The sequence below is a fragment of the Oncorhynchus gorbuscha genome, unplaced genomic scaffold (assembly GCF_021184085.1).
Source record: "Oncorhynchus gorbuscha isolate QuinsamMale2020 ecotype Even-year unplaced genomic scaffold, OgorEven_v1.0 Un_scaffold_2613, whole genome shotgun sequence".
In the NCBI taxonomy this organism is placed as follows: domain Eukaryota; kingdom Metazoa; phylum Chordata; class Actinopteri; order Salmoniformes; family Salmonidae; genus Oncorhynchus; species Oncorhynchus gorbuscha.
This window is the reverse complement of record NW_025747075.1, coordinates 53,895-70,201: the sequence shown is the minus strand read 5'-3', so window position 1 is coordinate 70,201 and position 16,307 is coordinate 53,895. Positions and strand designations below refer to the sequence as shown.

The 16,307-nt window shown below is 41.2% G+C and overlaps 1 pseudogene; it reads left to right on the top strand.

Annotated features, from left to right (window-relative positions):
• Window positions 1-10,097: 10,097 nt before the first annotated feature.
• LOC124026119 lies at window positions 10,098-15,254 on the top strand (annotated as a pseudogene).
• The last annotated feature ends 1,053 nt before the right edge of the window (window positions 15,255-16,307 follow it).

Sequence of the window (16,307 nt, the reverse complement as noted above, 5' to 3'; positions counted from 1 at the left end):
CTCTCATATAATATGAACTGTAGCTCTATAACCTCTCATATAGCCTGAACTGTAGCTCTATAACCTCTCATATAATATGAACTGTAGCTCTATAACCTCTCATATAATATGAACTGTATAACCTCTCATATAGCCTCATATAATATGAACTGTAGCTAACCTCTCATAACCTCTCATATAATATGAACTGTAGCTCTATAACCTCTCATATAATATGAACTGTAGCTCTATAACCTCTCATATAATATGAACTGTAGCTCTATAACCTCTCATATAATATGAACTGTAGCTCTATAACCTCTCATATATATAATATGAACTGTAGCTCTATAACCTCTCATATAGCCTCTATAACCTATATGAACTGTAGCTCTATAACCTCTCATATAATATGAACTGTAGCTCTATAACCTCTCATATAATATGAACTGTAGCTCTATAACCTCTCATATAATATGAACTGTAGCTCTATAACCTCTCATATAGCCTCATATAATATGAACTGTAGCTCTATAACCTCTCATATAATATGAACTGTAGCTGTATAACCTCTCATATAATATGAACTGTAGCTCTATAACCTCTCATATAATATGAACTGTAGCTCTATAACCTCTCATATAATATGAACTGTAGCTCTCATAACCCTCATATAATATGAACTGTAGGTCTATAACCTCTCTCATATAATATGAACTGTAGCTCATATAATATGAACTGTAGCTCTATAACCTCTCATATAATAACCTGAACTGTAGCTCTATAACCTCTCATATAATATGAACTGTAGCTCTATAACCTCTCATATAATATGAACTGTAGCTCTATAACCTCTCATATAGCCTCATATAATATGAACTGTAGCTCTATAACCTCTCATATAATATGAACTGTAGCTCTATAACCTCTCATATAATATGAACTGTAGCTCTATAACCTCTCATATAATATGAACTGTCTAGAACTGTAGCTCTATAACCTCTCATATAATATGAACTGTAGCTCTATAACCTCTCATATAATATGAACTGTAGCTCTATAACCTCTCATATAATATGAACTGTAGCTCTATAACCTCTCATATAATATGAACTGTAGTTCTATAACCTCTATAATATGAACTGTAGGTTCTATAACCTCTCATATAATATGAACTGTAGCTCTATAACCTCTCATATAATATGAACTGTAGCTCTATAACCTCTCATATAATATGAACTGTAGCTCTATAACCTCTCATATAATATGAACTGTAGCTCTATAACCTCTCATATATATGAACTGTAGCTCTATAACCTCTCATATAATATGAACTGTAGCTCTATAACCTCTCATATAATATGAACTGTAGCTCTATAACCTCTCATATAATATGAACTGTAGCTCTATAACCTCTCATATAATATGAACTGTAGCTCTATAACCTCTCATATAATATGAACTGTAGCTCTATAACCTCTCATATAATATGAACTGTAGCTCTATAACCTCTCATATAATATGAACTGTAGCTCTATAATCCTCTCATATAGCCTCATATAATATGAACTGTAGCTCTATAACCTCTCATATAATATGAACTGTAGCTCTATAACCTCTCATATAATATGAACTGTAGCTCTATAACCTCTCATATAATATGAACTGTAGGTCTATAACCTCTCATATAATATGAACTGTAGGTCTATAACCTCTCATATAGCCTCATATAATATGAACTGTAGCTCTATAACCTCTCATATAATATGAACTGTAGCTCTATAACCTCTCATATAGCCTCATATAATATGAACTGTAGCTCTATAACCTCTCATATAATATGAACTGTAGCTCTATAACCTCTCATATAATATGAACTGTAGGTCTATAACCTCTCATATAATATGAACTGTAGCTCTATAACCTCTCATATAATATGAACCTCATAACCTAATATGAACTGTAGCTCTATAACCTCTCATATAATATGAACTGTCTAGCTCTATAACCTCTCATATAATATGAACTGTAGCTCTATAACCTCTCATATAATATGAACTGTAGCTCTATAACCTCTCATATAATATGAACTGTAGCTCTATAACCTCATACTGTAGGTCTATAACTCATATAATATGAACTGTAGCTCTATAACCTCTCATATAATATGAACTGTAGCTCTATAACCTCTCATATAGCCTCATATAATATGAACTGTAGCTCTATAACCTCTCATATAATATGAACTGTAGCTCTATAACCTATATAATATGAACCTCATATAATATGAACTGTAGCTCTATAACCTCTCATATAATATGAACTGTAGCTCTATAACCCTCATATAATATGAACTGTAGCTCTATAACCTCTCATATAATATGAACTGTAGCTCTATAACCTCTCATATAATATGAACTGTAGCTCTATAACCTCTCATATAATATGAACTGTAGCTCTATAACCTCTCATATAGCCTCATATAATATGAACTGTAGCTCTATAACCTCTCATATAATATGAACTGTAGCTCTATAACCTCTCATATATGAACTGTAGCTCCTCTCATATGAACTGTAGGTCTATAACCTCTCATATAATATGAACTGTAGCTCTATAACCTCTCATATAATATGAACTGTAGCTCTATAACCTCTCATATAATATGAACTGTAGGTCTATAACCTCTCATATATAATATGAACTGTAGCTCTATAACCTCTCATATAATATGAACTGTAGCTCTATAACCTCTCATATATATGAACTGTAGCTCTATAACCTCTCATATAATATGAACTGTAGCTCTATAACCTCTCATATAATATGAACTGTAGCTCTATAACCTCTCATATAATATGAACTGTAGCTCTATAACCTCTCATATAATATGAACTGTAGCTCTATAACCTCTCATATAATATGAACTGTAGGTCTATAACCTCTCATATAATATGAACTGTAGCTCTATAACCTCTCATATAGCCTCATATAATATGAACTGTAGCTCCCTCATATAATATGAACTGTAGCTCTATAACCTCTCATATAATATGAACTGTAGGTCTATAACCTCTCATATAATATGAACTGTAGGTCTATAACCTCTCATATAATATGAACTGTAGCTCTATAACCTCTCATATAATATGCCTCATATATATATGAACTGAACTAGCTCTATAACCTCTCATATAATATGAACTGTAGGCTCTATAACCTCTCATATAATATGAACTGTAGCTCTATAACCTCTCATATAATATGAACTGTAGCTCTATAACCTCTCATATAATATGAACTGTAGCTCTATAACCTCTCATATAATATGAACTGTAGCTCTATAACCTCTCATATAATATGAACTGTAGCTCTATAACCTCTCATATAGCCTCATATAATATGAACTGTAGCTCTATAACCTCTCATATAATATGAACTGTGGGTCTATAACCTCTCATATAATATGAACTGTAGCTCTATAACCTCTCATATAATATGAACTGTGGGTCTATAACCTCTCATATAATATGAACTGTAGCTCTATAACCTCTCATATAGCCTCATATAATATGAACTATAGCTCTATAACCTCTCATATAATATGAACTGTAGGTCTATAACCTCTCATATAATATGAACTGTAGCTCTATAACCTCTCATATAATATGAACTGTAGCTCTATAACCTCTCATATAATATGAACTGTAGCTCTATAACCTCTCATATAATATGAACATATAGCCTCATATAATATGAACTGTAGCTCTATAACCTCTCATATAATATGAACTGTAGGTCTATAACCTCTCATATAATATGAACTGTAGCTCTATAACCTCTCATATAATATGAACTGTAGCTCTATAACCTCTCATATAATATGAACTGTAGGTCTATAACCTCTCATATAATATGAACTGTAGCTCTATAACCTCTCATATAGCCTCATATAATATGAACTGTAGCTCTATAACCTCTCATATAATATGAACTGTAGGTCTAACCTCTCATATAATATGAACTGTAGCTCTATAACCTCTCATATAATATGAACTGTAGGTCTATAACCTCTCATATAATATGAACTGTAGCTCTATAACCTCTCATATAGCCTCATATAATATGAACTGTAGCTCTATAACCTCTCATATAATATGAACTGTAGCTCTATAACCTCTCATATAATATGAACTCATATAATATGAACTGTAGCTCTATAACCTCTCATATAATATGAACTGTAGCTCTATAACCTCTCATATAATATGAACTGTAGCTCTATAACCTCTCATATAATATGAACTGTAGGTCTATAACCTCTCATATAATATGAACTGTAGCTCTATAACCTCTCATATAATATATGAACTGTAGCTCTATAACCTCTCATATAATATGAACTGTAGCTCTATAACCTCTCATATAATATGAACTGTAGCTCTATAACCTCTATAATATGAACTGTGGGTCTATAACCTCTCATATAATATGAACTGTAGCTCTATAACCTCTCATATAATATGAACTGTAGCTCTATAACCTCTCATATAATATGAACTGTAGGTCTATAACCTCTCATATAATATGAACTGTAGCTCTATAACCTCTCAATATGAACTGTAGCTCTATAACTCATATAATATGAACTGTAGCTCTATAACCTCTCATATAATATGAACTGTAGCTCTATAACCTCTCATATAATATGAACTGTAGCTCTATAACCTCTCATATAATATGAACTGTAGCTCCTCATATAATATGAACTGTAGCTCTATAACCTCTCATATAATATGAACTGTAGCTCTATAACCTCTCATATAATATGAACTGTAGCTCTATAACCTCTCATAAATATGAACTGTAGCTCTATAATCTCTCAGAGTTATAGCCTCATAAATATAACTGTAGCAACTATAATATCTCATATAATATGAACTGTAGCTCTATAACCTCTATATATATGAATATGGTAATGTAAAATGTAATATATTCTAATATGTAATATATTTTATGTAAAATGTATAATTCTATATGTATATATGTAAAATGTAATATTGGAGAATATTATATGTAAAATGTAATATATTCTAATATGTAATATATATGTAAAATGTAATATATTCTAATATGTAATATATATGTAAAATGTAATATATTCTAATATGTAATATATATGTAAAATGTAATATATTCTAATATGTAATATATATGTAAAATGTAATATATTCTAATATGTAATATATATGTAAAATGTAATATATTCTAATATGTAATATATATGTAAAATGTAATATATTCTAATATGTAATATATATGTAAAATGTAATATATTCTAATATGTAATATATATGTAAAATGTAATATATTCTAATATGTAATATATATGTAAATGTAATATATTCTAATATGTAATATATATGTAAAATGTAATATATTCTAATATGTAATATATATGTAAAATGTAATATATTCTAATATGTAATATATATGTAAAATGTAATATATTCTAATATGTAATATATATGTAAAATGTAATATATTCTAATATGTAATATATATGTAAAATGTAATATATTCTAATATGTAATATATATGTAAAATGTAATATATTCTAATATGTAATATATATGTAAAATGTAATATATTCTAATATGTAATATATATGTAAAATGTAATATATTCTAATATGTAATATATATGTAAATATTCTAATGTAATATATTCTAATATGTAATATATATGTAAAATGTAATATATTCTAATATGTAATATATATGTAAAATGTAATATATTCTAATATGTAATATATATGTAAAATGTAATATATTCTAATATGTAATATATATGTAAAATGTAATATATTCTAATATGTAATATATATGTAAAATGTAATATATTCTAATATGTAATATATATGTAAAATGTAATATATTCTAATATGTAATATATATGTAAAATGTAATATATTCTAATATGTAATATATATGTAAAATGTAATATATTCTAATATGTAATATATATGTAAAATGTAATATATTCTTCTCTTTTTTCTAACCAGTTGTCGGGTTTGTGGATGCGCGCAGGCCGAAGCTCGTCGACAATGTTACCAAGGTGATGCCATTAGCAGACGCCCTGAGGCCCATGATCCAACAACAGGATTACTCTGATATCTGTGCTGCTGGGACCAACGTGGAGAAGATGAGGGTTCTGTTCACGGCCGTAGATTCAGGCGGGGAAAAGGTGAAATCTGCTTTTTACAAGAGTCTGATGAGAGAAGAACCTGATTTAGTCCTAGACATGCTGAAAGCAGAACCTGACCGAGTCATAAATCTACTGGGTGAAGAACTGGGTAAGTCTACCTATGTTGGATATATACAGTATCACTGGGAAAAAGATATTGTTTTATGTTGTCATAGTTTTCAAATTCAGTTCAGCGTTTCTACAAACTACGGTCTTTACTGGTTGAGCAGCTAAAACCAGGTTTGAGCCGATGTGGATAAAAATCCATTCATTATTATCATTATATTCACTGGTTCAATCCAAGGTGTTATTAATTTAGAGAGGAAACAGATTTAGTTGGAGATCTTGGTATTCTCTAACTTACTCTGGTCTTTTTAGGTATATCTCCAAAAACAGATGTTGTTGATGATGATCCACCTGGTAAGTTTCTGCCTGTCTTCCTTACTGCCTGCCTGTCTTCCTTACTGCCTGCCTGCTTCCTTACTGCCTGCCTGCCTGTCTTCCTTACTGCCTGCCTGCTTCTGTCTTCCTTTACTGCCTGTCTTCCTTACTGCCTGCCTGCCTGTCTTCCTTACTGTCTGCCTGTCTTCCTTACTGCCTGCCTGCCAGTCTTCCTTACTGCCTGTCTTCCTTACTGCCTGCCTGTCTTCCTTACTGCCTGCCTGTCTGTCTTCCTTACTGCCTGCCTGTCTGTCTTCCTTACTGCCTGCCTGTCTGTCTTCCTTACTGCCTGCCTGTCTGTCTTCCTTACTGCCTGCCTGTCTGTCTTCCTTACTGCCTGCCTGCCTGTCTTCCTGTCTGCCTGTCTTCCTTACTGCCTGCCTGCCAGCTCTTCCTTCAGAATGCCTGTCTTCCTTACTGCCTGCCTGTCTTCCTTACTGCCTGCCTGTCTTCCTTACTGCCTGCCTGTTGTCTCCTTACTGCCTGCCTGTCTGTCTTACTGCCTGCCTGCCTGCCTGTCTGCCTGCCTGCCTGTCTGTCTTCCTGTTGTTTCTTCCTGTCTGTCTCTCCTGTCCCACATTCCTGTAACATACAGTAATGTCAGAGCATATCAACAAACTGCCTGCCTAGACTGGAAAATATTACCAGTTGATGTCACCCACCTCAAGAAATATATTGTTTGCCACACAGAATGATTTAAATTATTATATATAAGACCTCAGGCTTTATGAGTCTAATGTGTATGGTCCTTCTGCCCAGTAGCTCAGTGGTAGAAAATCTCCGTCCCCAGGAGACATGAAACCCACACATCGCTGTAACATCCTTCTACAGTAATGTCACATATCAACAACTCCCCATACGTAAAATATTACCAGTTGATGTCACCCACCTCAAGAAATATATTGTTTGGATGATTTAGACCTCAGGCTTTATGAGTCTAATGTGTATACTGGTTTATTAATGTTGTTGTCCTCAGGGAGAGTAGACCTCAGGCTTTATGAGTCTAATGTGTAATTACTGGTCAGGTTATTAATGTTTGTTGTCCTCAGGGAGAGTAGACCTCAGGCTTTATGAGTCTAATGTGTAATTACTGGTCAGGTTATTAATGTTGTTGCCCTATAGGGAGAGTAGACCTCAGGCTTTATGAGTCTAATGTGTAATTACTGGTCAGGTTATTAATGTTGATAACCTCAGGCTTTATGTTGGTCAGGTTATTAATGTCCTTAGGATATATTAGACCTCAGGCTTTATGAGTCTAATGTGTAACTACTGGTCAGGTTATTAATGTTGTTGCCCTCAGGGAGAGTAGACCTCAGGCTTTATGAGTCTAATGTGTAATTACTGGTCAGGTTATTAATGTTGTTGCCCTCAGGGAGAGAAGACCTCAGGCTTTATGAGTAATGTGTAATTACTGGTCAGGTTATTAATGTTGTTGTCCTCAGGGAGAGAAGACCTCAGGCTTTATGAGTCTAATGTGTAATTACTGGTCAGGTTATTAATGTTGTTGTCCTCAGGGAGAGAAGACCTCAGGCTTTATGAGTCTAATGTGTAATTACTGGTCAGGTTATTAATATTTTTGTCCTCAGGGAGAGAAGACCTCAGGCTTTATGAGTCTAATGTGTAATTACTGGTCAGGTTATTAATGTTGTTGTCCTCAGGGAGAGAAGACCTCAGGCTTTATGAGTCTAATGTGTAATTACTGGTCAGGTTATTAATGTTGTTGTCCTCAGGGAGAGTAGACCTCAGGCTTTATGAGTCTAATGTGTAACTACTGGTCAGGTTATTAATGTTGTTGTCCTCAGGGAGAGAACACCTCAGGCTTTATGAGTCTAATGTGTAATTACTGGTCAGGTTATTAATGTTGTAGTCCTCAGGGAGAGAAGACCTCAGGCTTTATGAGTCTAATGTGTAATTACTGGTCAGGTTATTAATGTTGTTGTCCTCAGGGAGAGAAGACCTCAGGGAGAGAAGACCTTTCACAGGCTTTATGAGTCTAATGTGTAATTACTGGTCAGGTTATTAATATATTTTCTTTCAGGGAGAGATGAGTCTGGGATGTCTAGAAGAGTTGAAATGATGGAGATGCAACCTTTACTGGGTCCTGGATCAGAGACGGAGAGAGGAGGAAGACAGGCTGTTGATGCTCTAGAAGACCAGGAGAGAGGGGGGTAGACAGGCTGTTGATGCTCTAGAAGACCAGGAGAGAGAGGGGGGGGTAGACAGGCTGTTGATGCTCTAGAAGACCAGGAGAGAGAGGAGGGAAGACAGGCTGTTGATGCTCTAGAAGACCAGGAGAGAGAGGAGGGAAGACAGGCTGTTGATGCTCTAGAAGACCAGGAGAGAGAGGAGGGAAGACAGGCTGTTGATGCTCTAGAAGACCAGGAGAGAGAGTAGGGAAGACAGGCTTGTGATGCTCTAGAGGACTTCGGAAGAGTTAGTGTGTTGAGGGGGAGGTGTCCCATCCTATCAGACCGGTGGCATGGTGAAACGAGCAGACAGGGGTCAAAGTGTGGGGAATGGGGTATATATATGTATATGTGTTGAGGGGGAGGTGTCCCATCCTATGGGAATGGGAATGGGGTATATATATGTATATGTGTTGAGGGGGAGGTGTCCCATCCTGTGGGAATGGGAATGGGAATGTGGCTTTTTCCTGTGGGAAAATGAGTGTAGACGTGTTGAGGGGAGGTCAATCCTGTGGGGCTGGGGGATTTAATTTATTTCTTAGAGGAACAAGACTAATGAAGAGAATTGAATGTAGATCTTTTTTTGCCTCTTCACCTCCCTTATCTCGCCTCATTTGCTCACATCCTATATAGACTTATTTTTCTACTGTATTATTGACTGTATGTTTTGTTTTACTCCATGTTGTTATATATGTGTCGAACTGCTTTGCTTTATCTTGGTCAGTTGTAAATGAGAACTTGTTCTGGTTAAATAAAAGGTGAAATAAAATAAGAAATAAAATAAAAAGACCGACCACGTCGGTGAACTGCCCTCTCACTCCAGTCCGGTAGGTGGCGCTGTATAAAAACACACCTAACAGTTGGACGCGATCCGCCAGGAAGAAAGTCCCCCGAGTCTGTAGTTGGTTCAACCCTCCCGGGTCTCAGAGGAATGAGAAATGCGTGGTGCTCATAACTAGAGCTGTTGTTTTAAATAAAAAATATTTTTAAACGAGTTTTACTTATATAATAACGATTTAAAAATAAAAAATAAAAAAAAGCTTCCGTTAAAAATCATATGGACAAGACAAGACCGTAAGAATATTATTTAAAAATAAATATTTTTTTAACGAGTTTTAAGTATATAATAACGATTTTTTTAAAATAAATAAAAAAGCTTCCGTTAAAAAATGTAAAAATCATATGGACAAGATAAGACCGTAAGAATATTATTTTTTTAAATAATAATTTTTTTAACCGATTTTGCCTCGTCACTTCCGGCTGTTGCTGAACCTGGTTGCTAACCAGTTAGCCATGCCAACTATCTAGCCCGTATTCACACGAAAATAGTCAAAATAACAGGACGGGAATAACGCAACGACTAAACTAATAGACGCAGATTCATTCCGTGTCATTTAACTCGTTAAAATTAGTATACATTTACTACTTTGAATCGTCGACTTTTTTTATTTTGTTGGGAAAACAACCCGTTTTAAGTGAGCTAAAGTTGTTAGCCACATCACAACATACCGTGAGGACGGTCACCGGGAGCCTCCCGGTCCCCGCGTCTACAAACGGACAATTATGGAAGTGAAATAACTATAATACAACCAACTCCTACATTTTATATTTATATATTATATATATATCAAATAAAAACATGTCAGCCAGTGGTTTCTCCGACCTGCGGGAAAAGCTGACGTCCATGACTCCTCACCGGGACAATTACAAAAACAGAGTTACCGATAAGGACGACAGTTACAAAAATAGGAAAGTTAAAGTTACCGACGGAGGTAGTAGTAACGGGAAGGGCCGGAAGCGGAAGCACCGAGATTCCTCCGAGGATGATGTCCAGCCTGTGGAGTCCCGTGAGCAGGTATGATGACCCTGCTGTTGACACTGAACTTCTCTGAGATGAATCCAATTCAAAGTATGAATCAATATTTCTGTCTTTTCCCCCACTTTCTCTCTCTCTCTCTCTCTCTCTCTCTCATCTCTCTCTCTCCATCTCTCCATCTCTCTCCCTCTCCATCTCTCCATCTCTCTCTCCATCTCTCCATCTCTCTCTCTCCATCTCTCTCTCCATCTCTCCTCCCTCCATCTCTCTCCCCTCCATCTCTCTCCCTCCTCTCTCTCCCTCCATCTCTCTCCATCTCTCTCCATCTCTCTCCATCTCTCTCTCCCTCTCCATCTCTCTCTCCCTCCTCTCTCTCCCTCCATCCATCTCTCCATCTCTCTCTCCATCTCTCCATCTCTCCATCTCTCTCCATCTCTCTCCATCTCCATCTCTCCATCTCTCCTCTCTCTCCATCTCTCTCTCTCCATCTCTCCCTCTCCATCTCTCCCTCCCATCTCCATCTCTCTCTCTCATCTCCTCCAGGAGGCGAGGCGTGTCCAGAGTGGCATTGTTCAGGTAGAGGTCTTCTCTAAAGAGGACTGTGATGTCATTGAGGGCAAGATAAATGAGGTGGTTGCTAACGGAGAAGCGGGGCTTTACCGGGAACACACCGTAGATCGGGCACCGCTACGAAACAAATATTTCTTTGGAGAGGTGAGGTCACGCACCTGTTGTTCCTCTCTTGGTCTCTACCCCCCATCACCTCTCTGTCTCTACCCCCCATCTTCCTCTGTCTCTACCCCCATCTTCCTCTCCTCACCTCTCTTTGCTCTGTCTCTAAACCCCTCTCCTCTCTCTGTCTCTAAACCCTCTCTTCCTCCTAAACCCCTCTCTGTCTCTAAACCCCTCTCCCCCCTCCCTATCTCTGTCTCTAAACCCCCTCTCTTCCTCCCCTCCCTATCTCTGTCTCTCTGTCTCTAAACCCCTCTCTTAAACCTCCCTCTCTCTGTCCCCTCTCTTCCTCCCTCTGTCTCTAAACCCCTCTTCCTCTCTCTGTCCCCTCTCTGTCTCTAAACCCCCATCTTCCTCTCTGTCTCTAAACCCCTCTCTCCTCCCTCTCTCTGTCTCTAAACCCCTCTCTCCTCCCTATCTCTGTCTCTAAACCCCTCTTTCCTCTCTGTCTCTAAACCCCTCTTCCTCCCTATCTCTGTCTCTAAACCCTCTTCCTCCTCTAAACCCCTCTTTCCTCTCTGTCTCTAAACCCCTCTCTTCCTCCTCTGTCTCTAAACCCCCTCTTCCTCTCTTCTCTAAACCCCTCTCTTCCTCCCTCTCTCTGTCTCTAAACCCCTCTCTTCCTCCCTATCTCTGTCTCTAAACCCCTCTCTTCCTCTCTCTGTCTCTAAACCCCTCTCTTCCTCCCTATCTCTGTCCCTAAACTCCCTCTCTTCCTCTCTGTCTCTAAACCCCTCTCTTCCTCCCTCTCTCTGTCTCTAAACCCTCTCTTCCTCCCTCTCTCTGTCTCTAAACCCCTCTCTTCCTCCCTCTCTCTGTCTCTAAACCCCCTCTCTTCCTCCCTCTCTCTCTCACCTCGTCTCGTCTTCCAGGGCTATACATACGGGGCAGCTGGAGAAGAGAGGACCTGGTCAGGAGAGATTGTATCCTAAAGGAGAGGTGGACGACATCCCGACCTGGGTTCATGACCTCGTCATCACTAAACTGGTCGCCAGCGGGGTCGTACCTGAAGGTAATAACTTTTAACCTCTAACATCCTGCTCGTTACCCCAGCCCACTTCCTGTCTCAGATTTGACCTTAACGTGCTCCAGCCCACTTCCTGTCTCCAGCCCACTTCCTGTCTCCAGCCCACTTCCTGTCTCCAGCCCACTTCCTGTCTCCAGCCCACTTCCTCCAGCCCACTTCCTGTCTCCAGGAAAAGCCTGTTGTTGATGTTGTTTTGTCCTGTAGGTTTTGTGAACTCAGCGGTGATCAACGACTACCAACCAGGCGGCTGCATCGTGTCACATGTCGACCCGCTCCACATCTTCGCCCGGCCAATCGTATCCGTGTCCTTCTTCTCAGACTCGGCCCTCTGCTTCGGCTGCCGCTTCCAGTTTAAACCAATCAGAGTGTCCGAGCCCGTCCTGGAGCTTCCTGTCAGGAGAGGAAGTGTTACTGTCCTCAGGTAGGCGAGGGAGGTGGAGAGAGAGAGAGAGAGTGTGAGAGGGAGAGGTGTGATGTCATAGTGTTCTCTCTCCTCTCAGTGGCTACGCGGCTGATGACATCACCCACTGTATCCGCCCCCAGGACATCAAGGAGAGACGAGCCGTCATCATCCTCAGGAAGTATGTCTGTCACCATGACAACCAAGAGTTAGCCAGTTGACTGTGGCGTCAGGCTATTGCACTAACTCTCTCTCTGTGTGTGTGTGTGTGTGTGTGTGTGTGTGTGTGTGTGTGTGTGTGTGTGTGTGTGTGTGTGTGTGTGTGTGTGTGTGTGTGTGTGTGTGTGTAGGACGAGACCAGATGCTCCCCGTGTAGACCAGAGCCCCTCCCCTAACCCCTCCCCCCCTGAGAGACACGCCCCTCTGAAGGCCAAACGCTCTCACCGCAGAGCTGACCCAGACGCTGCACACAGGTACTCACACACAGGACCAGAGCCCCTCCCCTAACTCCTCCTACCTGAGATACAGGACCAGAGCCCCTCCCCCTAACTCCTCCTACCTGAGATACAGGACTAGAGCCCCTCCCTAACTCCTCCTACCTGAGATACAGGTAGTCACACACTGGACCAGAGCCCTCCCCTAACTCCTCCTACCTGAGATACAGGACTAGAGCCCCTCCCCTAACTCCTCCTACCTGAGATACAGGTAGTCACACACTGGACCAGAGCCTCCCCTAACTCCTCCTACCTGAGATACAGGACCAGAGCCCCTCCCCTAACTCCTCCTACCTGAGATACAGGACCAGAGCCCCTCCCTAACTCCTCCTACCTGAGATACAGGACTGGAGAGCCCCTCCCCTAACTCCTCCTACCTGAGATACAGGACCAGAGCCCCTCCCCCTAACTCCTCCTACCTGAGATACAGGACTAGAGCCCCTCCCATAACTCCCCCTAACTCCTCCTACCTGAGATACAGGACCAGAGCCCCTCCCCTAACTCCTCCTACCTGAGATACAGGACCAGAGCCCCTCCCCTAACTCCTCCTACCTGAGATACAGGTAGTCAGGACCAGAGCCCCTCCCCTAACTCCTCCTACCTGAGATACAGGTAGTCACACACTGGACCAGAGCCCCTCCCCTAACTCCTCCTACCTGAGATACAGGACTAGAGCCCCTCCCCTAACTCCTCCTACCTGAGATACAGGACCAGAGCCCCTCCCTAACTCCTCCTACCTGAGATACAGGACCAGAGCCCCTCCCCCTAACTCCTCCTACCTGAGATACAGGACCAGAGCCCTCCCCCTAACTCCTCCTACCTGAGATACAGGTACTCACAGCCCTCCCCTAGACATACACTCCTCCTGAGATACAGGACCAGAGCCCCTCCCCTAACTCCTCCTACCTGAGATACAGGACCAGAGCCCCTCAACTAACTCCTCCTACCTGAGATACAGGTAGTCACACACAGGACCAGAGCCCCTCCCCTAACTCCTCCTACCTGAGATACAGGACCAGAGCCCCTCCCCTAACTCCTCCTACCTGAGATACAGGACCAGAGCCCCTCCCCTAACTCCTCCTACCTGAGATACAGGACTCACCTAACACTGGATACAGGACTAGAGCCCCTCCCCTAACTCCTCCTACCTGAGATACAGGACCAGAGCCCCTCCCTAACTCCTCCTACCTGAGATACAGGACCAGAGCCCCTCCCCTAACTCCTCCTACCTGAGATACAGGACCAGAGCCCCTCCCCTAACTCCTCCTACCTGACACAGGACCAGAGCCCCTCCCCTAACTCCTCCTTCCTGAGATACAGGTAGTCACAGAGGACCAGAGCCCTCCCTCCTCCTACCTGAGATACAGGACCAGAGCCCCTCCCCTAACTCCTCCTACCTGAGATACAGGACTAGAGCCCCTCCCTAACTCCTCCTACCTGAGATACAGGACCAGAGCCCCTCCCCTAACTCCTCCTACCTGAGATACAGGACCAGAGCCCCTCCCCTAACTCCTCCTACCTGAGATACAGGACCAGAGCCCCCCCCATAACTCCTCCTGTCAGACCGAGGTTCTGGAGATGATTAAGGAGGAGAATTCGAGTATACAGGACCAGAGCCCCTAACTCCTCCTACCTGAGATAGACGGCAGAGCCCCAAGATGCCCCTAACTCCTCCTACCTGAGATACAGGACTAGAGCCCCTCCCCCCGCCTCCTTTTGCTCGGATGGATGGAACACTGTCAGACCGAGGGTTCTGGAGATGGATAAGGAGGAGAATCGGGCGGTCCTCCTCTGGGTCCCGCCTTCATTATTGCTAGCACCACTCCTGAGTGCTACCGGAGACGGAGCCAAGTTGGCTCGTGAACAGTGTCACGCAAGGTCAAGATGCGGCGTCACTGATCTACCCTGGATGGGCTCCATTATAGAGAGGTAGTATCTGTTCCTGGGTCAGTGATCTACCTGTCACCCTGAACCATTATAGAGAGGTAGTATCTGTTCCTGGGTCTGATCTAAACCCTGTCACCCCCTCCATTATAGGAGGTAGTATCTGTTCCTGGGTCAGTGATCTGTCACCCAATCAGAGTATCTGTTCCTGGGTCAGTGATCATGGGGCCCCCTCCATTATAGAGGGAAGTTCTGTTCCTGGGTCAGTGATCTACCACTGTCACCCCCCTCCATTATAGGGAGGTAGTATCTGTTCCTGGGTCAGTGATCTACCCTGTCACCCCCCCCCTCCATTATAGGGAGGTAGTATCTGTTTCTGTCAGTGATCTAGTCACCCCCTCCATTAGACCTTATTTTTCATTGTGTATCCCCTGTCACCCCCTCCATTATAGGGAGGTAGTATCTGTTCCTGGGTCAGTGATCTACCCTGTCACCCCCTCCATTATAGAGAGGTAGTATCTGTTCCTGGGTCAGTGATCTACCCTGTCACCCCCCTCCATTATAGAGAGGTAGTATCTGTTCCTGGGTCAGTGATCTACCCTGTCACCCCCTCCATTATAGGGAGGTAGTATCTGTTCCTGGGTCAGTGATCTACCCTGTCACCCCCCCATTATAGGGAGGTAGTATCTGTTCCTGGGTCAGTGATCTACCCTGTCACCCCCTCCATTATAGAGAGGTAGTATCTGTTCCTGGGTCAGTGATCTACCCTGTCACCCCCTCCATTATAGGGAGGTAGTATCTGTTCCTGGGTCAGTGATCTACCCTGTCACCCCCCTCCATTATAGGGAGGTAGTATCTGTTCCTGGGTCAGTGATCTACCCTGTCACCCCCCTCCATTATAGGGAGGTAGTATCTGTTCCTGGGTCAGTGATCTACCCTGTCACCCCCCTCCATTATAGGGAGGTAGTATCTGTTCCTGGGTCAGTGATCTACCCTGTCACCCCCCTCCATTATAGGGAGGTAGTATCTGTTCCTGGGTCAGTGATCTACCCTGTCACCCCCCTCCATTATAGGGAGGTAGTATCTGTTCCTGGGTCAGTGA